This window comes from Vigna unguiculata, chromosome 3 (genome assembly GCF_037176805.1).
Source record: "Vigna unguiculata cultivar grain cowpea cultivar isolate G323 ecotype 2 chromosome 3, ASM3717680v1, whole genome shotgun sequence".
NCBI classification, from domain to species: Eukaryota; Viridiplantae; Streptophyta; class Magnoliopsida; order Fabales; family Fabaceae; genus Vigna; species Vigna unguiculata.
This window is the reverse complement of record NC_140794.1, coordinates 60,502,040-60,510,846: the sequence shown is the minus strand read 5'-3', so window position 1 is coordinate 60,510,846 and position 8,807 is coordinate 60,502,040. Positions and strand designations below refer to the sequence as shown.

General features: G+C 25.3%; 1 pseudogene; it reads left to right on the top strand.

The window, feature by feature from the left end:
• Positions 1-7,681: 7,681 nt before the first annotated feature.
• On the top strand, positions 7,682-8,590 carry LOC146887990 (uncharacterized; annotated as a pseudogene).
• Positions 8,591-8,807: the final 217 nt, after the last annotated feature.

Genomic DNA, 8,807 nt, shown 5'->3' with positions numbered 1-8,807 from the left:
GAAAGAATGAGATTGGGAGGGTTTAAATTGAAATAAATAATGTGCGTGATAATAATGGGTGCGAGAAAGGAATCGCGAAAAGCATGGGCATGGCATGTTCATTGTCTACAGTAACAGTACAGTAACAGGGACATACATGAGAAACGCGAGAACAAAACAACCAACGACCCATGTTAACTCACTTCGACTCATAATCACTACAATTTGTATAATTAATTAAAACTTATATTCAATTTGTATAGTGCTTTAAAATTTGTTGACAATATTAAAATTTAATCCATCACAATATTGCACGTTGGATTAGTTTGTCACCCGTTGATTTGGAAGAAGTCCCTTAAGACAACTCGATTACACTGTTTTTAGTTCGACTTAACTATTTCTTTTAAGAGTAAACTTCTGAATTTTGTATATTGTTTTAATAAAAAAGTTTTCTCCCCTTCTAGCTTTTAATAAAATAATTATTTATGTAGTAACAGATCTGTTTTTTGTTATATATATATATATATATATAATTTAAGTAAGAGTTTATTAGATGGATATGATGGTGAAGATTGTGATGTGAAGGTCGAGCTCAATTGAATTGGTTGGGTGTTGGTGTTTGGCATTTAGGGTTAAATCTTAAATCCTAAAATTGATGGATTTAATCGGAATTATGTTGGTGGAAAGATTTGTGAGGGAAAATTTACTTCCATGGTGGATGTATGAGTGACTGAGAGTATGGTAATAGAGAATGGAAGCATGAACTCAATATAATTATTAACTTTGAATTTGAATAAGATTGATAAGTTTTTTTTAACAATTTGATTTAAATAATAATTTGGTCATATATTAGAATTTTTAAGTTGATTTGATTCCTGTATTTTTAACTTAATTCAATCTTTATTTAAAAAAATAATAATAATTAATACAACTGTTTCCGTTAAATTAACTTAAAATTATTTAAAAGATTATAAATATTAATATTTTACTCATTTTTTTATTTTAAAGTCGTATGTTTTTTTGTTCTCTTTCTACCTTTGTCTTTTTTTATATATATTTCTTATAACTTTTTACCAAAGCTGTATTTGAATTGGCGAGAGAACGTAAGAAAAAGTGAGTGAATGAATATAAGGAATGGAAAAGAGATTCTGATGTTATTAGTTTAAATAATAATTTAGTGATATATAAGTTTTTAATTCAGTTCGGTTCATGTATTTTTTGACTTAATTAAATTTTTATTTTAAAAAATAATTATTATTGTGACAGTTTATGTTAAATTACCTTAAAATCATTTAAAAAATGTCATGTTCAATATATTATTCATTTTTTAATTTGGACAGGTGTTTTGTTTTATTATTTTTCTTTTTTATCTCTACCTTCTTCTCTTTCCTTCTACTTCTCATCACCTTTTTTTTTCTTTTCTCTTTTACCGTATTTCCCTTCCTTCTTCCTCTAATCAATTCTTATTTAAGGATGACAATGGGTCAGACACAAATAGTGTCTACCTATTTCTTGATTCACAACAGAATATTTAACTTGTTACTCATTCCATTATCCATCGAATATACATTTAAAAAATATTTGTGGGTATTCATTGATACATGCCAATATTTTTTTAAAAATTATAGATTTTTAAAACAAAATCTAAAATAAAATTACAAAATATAATGTAAATTAAATTAAATATAAATTAAATTTTAGTTGTAATCTTTCACATATAATGGATACTCATGGGTATGAATTGTATGATATCCACATCCGATCCACTTATAAACAAGTATTAAATTATATGTTATTTGTTATCGCGAGTACCTATTTAAAGTATTCATTTATTATCTATAACGAATTTTATCCATAAATATTCCCAAACACGAATATTTTTGTCATATCTATTTTTACTCCTACTTACCAAACCCGACTCGTTTATAAATAAGTATTAAACTGTATGTTATCCGTTAATGTGGATACCTAAATTTATTATCCATAACAAATCTTATCCATAAATAATTTCAAACACAAATATTTTTATCATATCTACTTTTATTCTCACTTACAAAACAGAATGGTAGTTCTCCATGTATAACTAAAAAGTCCTAAAAGAAAGATGCCAACTTTAAGTATTTTTTCAATCCGAAATCCTAAATATTTTTCACACGAAATCCTCCACCCATATAAAAATCGATAGTAGAAAGTTAAAAAGAAAAACAAACTTCCCAACATAAAAAATCAATTGGAAGAGCTAAAATTTACGGATTCAATTGGAGAAAAATAAAACTAAAATAAAATTTAGTATGAGAGAAAAAAAAGAAATATACGTATTGATTTTAGTCGGTAATCGATATGCTATTTATTAAACAATTTATCATTTAACCGATATGAACCAGCGGCAGAAACAAAATTTGAAATAAATGCCTCTTAAAAGAACAAAAGAAAAGAAAAAAATGTATTAATAAACGTGTAAAATTTATGTGGGGAAAAAATTATGTAAGTTTTCTAGTTTTAAGTTTTTTAATTTTAATCAATTTGTACTGTCATGCTGATTTTCAAAATTTGTTGCCGTTCTTATAATTAATTTTCTAGTTAAACGTCTTTATTGACAATGTTTGATAACAATTCTTTTGTTAATTTAACAATATTATTTTCATTATTTTGTAATTGTTTTTTTTTTGGGTCGAGATCTATCCAAACTCATGTGTATTACATTATTTTTTTCATTTTTCAAATTTATATATTCTCTACTAGTTATTTGATATGTTCTCTTCTGATACGATTTAGATATTCTTGGTATGAAATCTGCAAAGAAACACTTTGACATCCAAATCAATAACTTATCATAATAAATAAATTAAGTGGCATACCTCGTGAACAGTGACTATATATAATACATGCATGACCTTATTTTTTGGACTTAGGATCTAATGGTTTACCTTATTTAAGGTTTTCCTAACTTACTTAATTATTTTTAGAGTCATGCTAACCAATACCCTAAATGAACAATAACTTTAGTAATTATTAGTGTATTTTTACTTTATTTAAAAGACAAAAATAACCACAAGTATTATTTATTTTGTAATTGATAATTTATTTGATACAAATTAATTAAATAATAAATAACTATATTTTAATGTTGTTGAAAATTAAAATATAATTAAGCCCAGAAAAATTAAATAAAAATAAAAATAAAATATCATTTGTTTTTTTAATAAATAAATAATTAACATAATATTGTATGTTTGAAAAAAACAAAACAATATTTTATTTTCTATTAATTTATTTTTTTTGTGTTTAATTATATTTTAATTTTTAACAAATTAAAATATAATTATTTTATTATTTTATAATTTTTTTATATCAAATAAAATATCAATTATAAAATATATAACACTGAAGGGTATTTTTTTCCTCCAAATAAAATAAAAATGCACTAATATTATTCATTTAATATTACAATTACATGTGAATTTTTTACAAAATTCAATATTCATTAACTATACCTTATTCACTATCGTTAGGATATTGATTAACATTATCCTTATTTTTAATTCGTTATTATTTAATTGTGATCTATCCTGTTACTTCAGTAAATATTTGAGCGTTTCGTCCAACACTGTATTACTTAGTCTAGATGTCTTTAACACTTTAATTTATGCGGACATTTAGGCCGAAGTGTCTTCCTCTTGGTCTACTAACATAATAATAACTTTTAAATGACTTTATCTAATTTTTTTATATTCTATGTTAAATTTATTTATTAAATCCTATTTTTGTACTTTTTTATATAAAGTATGTTTTAATATATATATATATATATAATTAAAAGTTAAATAATGTAATTAAAATCACTGATTTCGTAAGAAAAAGCTAAAAAAAATTAACATTAACATGTCTATCCTTTTCATTTTATATCTATAAACTACCTTAATAAATAACTTCATTGAAGATTTATAATATAATAAGTTAGTTTATTAACATTTCTTTATCAGATACCAACTTTACCCTTTAATTAGCTTTTTGTAATTGTTAGCTAACTTTTACCTTTTAAGTTAGCTTTTCAACTAGTTTTTGTAAATATAGCCTGTACGTATAATTGATTGCCGTGTATTCGAAAATAATTATAAAAGTAGTTTGTTCTTTTTACTAAGAAAAATCTCAATAAGTGGAAAAAAAACCAGTCATAACAATGTAGAGCTAAAAAAAATATTAAAATATATTCATAACTCACAAAATTTGACATGATTTTTTAAAAAATAAATTTCAAATAAATTTATATTAGACATCATTATGAATTTTGACATCTTAGTTACGACATTTCAAAATTTATCAATAATTTGTCATAATATAAAATTTTTATTAAAAAAATTACAAAACATGAGAATCACATCATATAGAAATTATACATCACGAAATATAGGCAGTACCTATTATAAAAAAATATAAATAAATACATGAAGGTAAATATTAAACTACTTATAATGTTCTGTGTAAATAGAAGTCAAATTAGCTAATTTATCACCACAATGATATGAAAAACTTTAAACTATATATGTTTACAAAAATGTTAGCATCGACATTGTTGTCCTAAAAGACTCTAAGGAACTACTCGTTATAAAAAATTATAACAAACTAAAGTAAAATTATTTTCCAACAAAAAAACATGTTCCAAAGTATAAATGACTAATATTTTTTTTCAACCACCACTTCCAAACAAGCATCGGTGGACCTTTTATATGACAAAGGGGGGCCATGGCCCCTCCAAATTTTTTATATCTATATAATTTAATATGTAATTTTAAATATATTTTTTAAAATTTTAATATTTTTAATATATTTTATATAATTTGATATTTTAAAATTATTGTTATACATCTATATCTATATCTAAAGAAACTCCTTTTCTTTATTGTACATATTTACTTTTCAATTTTACCTTTTAAACACTTTTTTAAATAAAAATAATTATTTTATTAGTATTACCTTTTAAGTGATCATTTGTTGAATTTAACCATTTTTTAAATTTGACTATTTTTTTTTAAACTTATTCATTATTAATAAAAATTAATTATAGTAAAATTATAAAAATATTTGTATTTAATTTTATAATTATAATAATAACAATAATTATAATTTATTATTTTTATTATCATACGAAAAATACAATGTTTTTACTAATTTATATAAAAAATTTGGGATTACTCTTTTGGTTCATATTTTCGTTCACAAATATCAAGTTGGTCCTTTAGTTTTTTTCTAATTTGAATTTGGTCACGAGTTTTGAAATAATGATGCAATTTGTTTTTTTCTTTCGTTAAATTTTTTTAATCAGATCAAGGTTTTTTCATCAAAATTAAAGATGGTTTATTTTGTTGGTGTAATTGACATAATCCTAATGTCAATTTTGATGAAAAATCCTTGCTCCACATTAAGAAATTTAATGAAATGATCAAATTACATCAATTTTTAAAAACTCGAGACCAAATTGAGACTAAAAAAATAGAGGACCAACTTGACATTTTTGAACAAATTTTTTTAACTAAATTAAGTTTATTTAAATTTATATTTTGCATTGAACTTTATTTAAAATATCTTTTAATAATTTCTAGACAAACATTTTAATTTTGTAATTGTTAAAAAAATGTTTTAAAATTTTACATTAAAATTTATAAAGTTGTTATTTTTACACAACCTCTAACATATTTTTCTAGAAATTATTGACATATAAATATTTAAAACAAATTTCAAATAAAGTTCAATAAACAATATAAATTTAGATGAACTTAATTTAGTTAAAAATATCTGTTATCATAAAAATATTATTGTAATATTTATATAAAAGTTAAATTTAGTCTCAATTTGGAAGGAATGAAATTGCTCCAATTTAAACAAAAATTGAGACTAAATTGAGACAAAATAACAAATACATGGACCAAATTAAAATTTTTCACATAACAATGACATGTGGCAGAATCTTAAATTGACATGCGGTAGATTTTTTTTTTAAATTGAAAAAAAAATAAACATTTACAAAATTTAAAAAATTATGAGTGGACACGTGACAAAACCTTAATTTAACACGTGCGAGTGACATAACCTTAATTTGATAAGTGACAGTTGCTTTAAAAAAAATCAAAAAATAAAAGAAATAAATGTTAGTAATTTTGGGTCATGCATATATATATATATATATATATATATATATATATATATATATATATATATATATAACACATAATTAAATCTGTTAGGGCCATTATTTATAAAGCCAAATAATAAAGTGATCTGACTAAATTAAAGATTTGGCTAAAGGCATATGTCATGAAAATAAATATTGTGTAGAGACCACTTAGTAATTTCTAATTTGATGAGGGGCCAAATTAGAAATACTAAAACTTAAGTAATTCAGTTTATAGTCGTGGTCCCCTCCTGAGAGCACACACAGAGTCATAACATACTCTTCCTGTTCCTTTCTCCCTATCCCCATCAAGGGAGAAAACCAAAGGGAGATCAAAGTGCTCTATAGGAGGAAGATCACTGCGCATATAGGAGTGCTCTAATATTATCGTTATGGCCAATTTAGGTACGCTTTCGTTTACTATTTACAACATGATTATTAGTATGGGTATGAGATATTGTTTATGAGTTTATGATTGATGATTAGAATCAATATTATGATTTATATTATGTTTATGTACATGAATGTGCGTTTATGTGCGTAAAAGTGTGATTATGTGCATGAAGATGTCATAATCAATAATAGGATCATATTCTGCGTTTATGCTTTCATATGGTATCAGAGCCACCCATACTTGATTCATGTTTATTTTTTGTTAATTTAATTAATTTCTATTCAGAACCCTAAATCCCTAATTCTGAAACCCAATCCCAATTTTGTTTTTGGGGGAAAAATCCCAAATTGAGAATCCTAGGATTTCTTAAAAGCCTAATTGAAGTAAATTATTTTAATTAATTTTGAATTTCGGGTTCAAGACATTTGAACATAAGGATTTATATTTTAGAATATAAATAATTTTATTTATTTTATATATTTTTTTGGTTGTTTAATATATAAAATAAATATATTTGGTTTTGGAATAAATAAATAATCAAATTCTAGTTTTAGTTTAACATTTTAAATGAATTAATTGAATCAAGAAGTCACCAAAGTGACCTCTCTTGAGTAAATAGTTCGTGAAAAATGTTAAATGTTGGTGTTTATGTACGTTCATGCGAGTATTGATCGGCCCAAAGAAAGATTAATATTTGGCCGGATTGCATATACACTTGTGATGATAAACATGTGATAATTAGAAAGATTTGCTTTGTCGATAATAAATTAATCCAAAGATTAGTTTGTTGTTGGACGTGCTTTATTATCAATGTTTGATCATTACAACCAGATACCCCTAGCAGTTGATATTACTGTCCAAAGACTTGATATTAATGGTGCATTGGGTGTTTTGTGATGGGTTAAACCATTATTTGAATATTTTTATAATGATTTATTTTATTATGTGAGCATAATAAGTTATTCCTCTTGTGTATATATATATATATATATATATATATATATATATATATATATATATATATATATATATATATATATATATATATAACTTCAGTTGTTTTTGTATCTGCCAATGTGAATTCTGTTTCGATCCTCAATGGAACAGATTTTAAGGACTAGAAGGAGAATATTGAAATTATTCTTGGCTGCATGGATCTGGATCTTGCGTTAAGGACTGAGGAACCCCCTACTCCTACGGCGGAGAGTACTCCTGAAGAGAGGAGGGATCATGAGAAGTGGGATCGCTCAAACCGCATGAGCATAATGATCATTAGGCGCAGCATCCCAGAGGTGTTTAGGGGCACTGTTTCTGAAGACGTTACAACTGCTAAAGAATTCCTTGCTGAGATTGAGAAGCGCTAAGCGATAAGGCGGAGGCAAGTACTCTTCTTCAGAACTTGATCTCCATGAAATATCAAGGCAAAGGAAATATTAGGGAATATATTATGAGCATGTCTAATATTGTCTTCAAACTCAAGGCACTAAAGCTTGAAATCTCAGAAGACTTACTCATTCATTTGGTGTTGATTTCTCTTCCTGCACAGTTTAATCAGTTTAAAGTATCTTATAATTGTCAAAAGGATAAATGGTCTCTTAATGAGCTCATTTCATATTGTGTGCAAGAGGAGGAAAGACAAAAGCAAGACAAGACAGAAAGTGCTTATTTTGCAAGCAGGCTAAGGGCAAAAGAAAGAGATCGGAGGATCCCAAGAAGGAAGTTGCTAAGGGTCCAGAACAAAAGAAACAATCTCAGGAAAGCAAATGTTTCTTTTGCAATAAGACTAGACACGTAAAGAAGAAATGTGCCAAATATCATGCTTGGCGTGCAAAGAAAAGGTTGCCTAAACTACCGGAAGCCAATTGATTCTGAAAGATGGATATATGTTGGAGATGGCAAATCGGTGGAGGTGGAGGCTATTGGGCATTTTAGATTATTATTATGTACTGGTTTTTATTTGGATTTGAAAGACACTTTTGTTGTGCCGTCATTTAGACGGAACTTAATTTCAGTTTCTTATTTGGACAAATCCGGTTATTCTTGTTCATTTGGAAACAATGAATTTAGTTTGTCTTTTAATTCAAATATTGTTGGAACTGGTTCACTTTTGGCTTATGATAATCTAGATTTGTTTGATACTGTGACCACCTATAATGAAACCCTCAATACAGAATCTCATGGTACTAAATGTAAAATTGACAATACTCAATCAGGAGCATTATGGCACAAGCGCTTAGGTCACATCTCTAAAAGTAGAGTTGAACG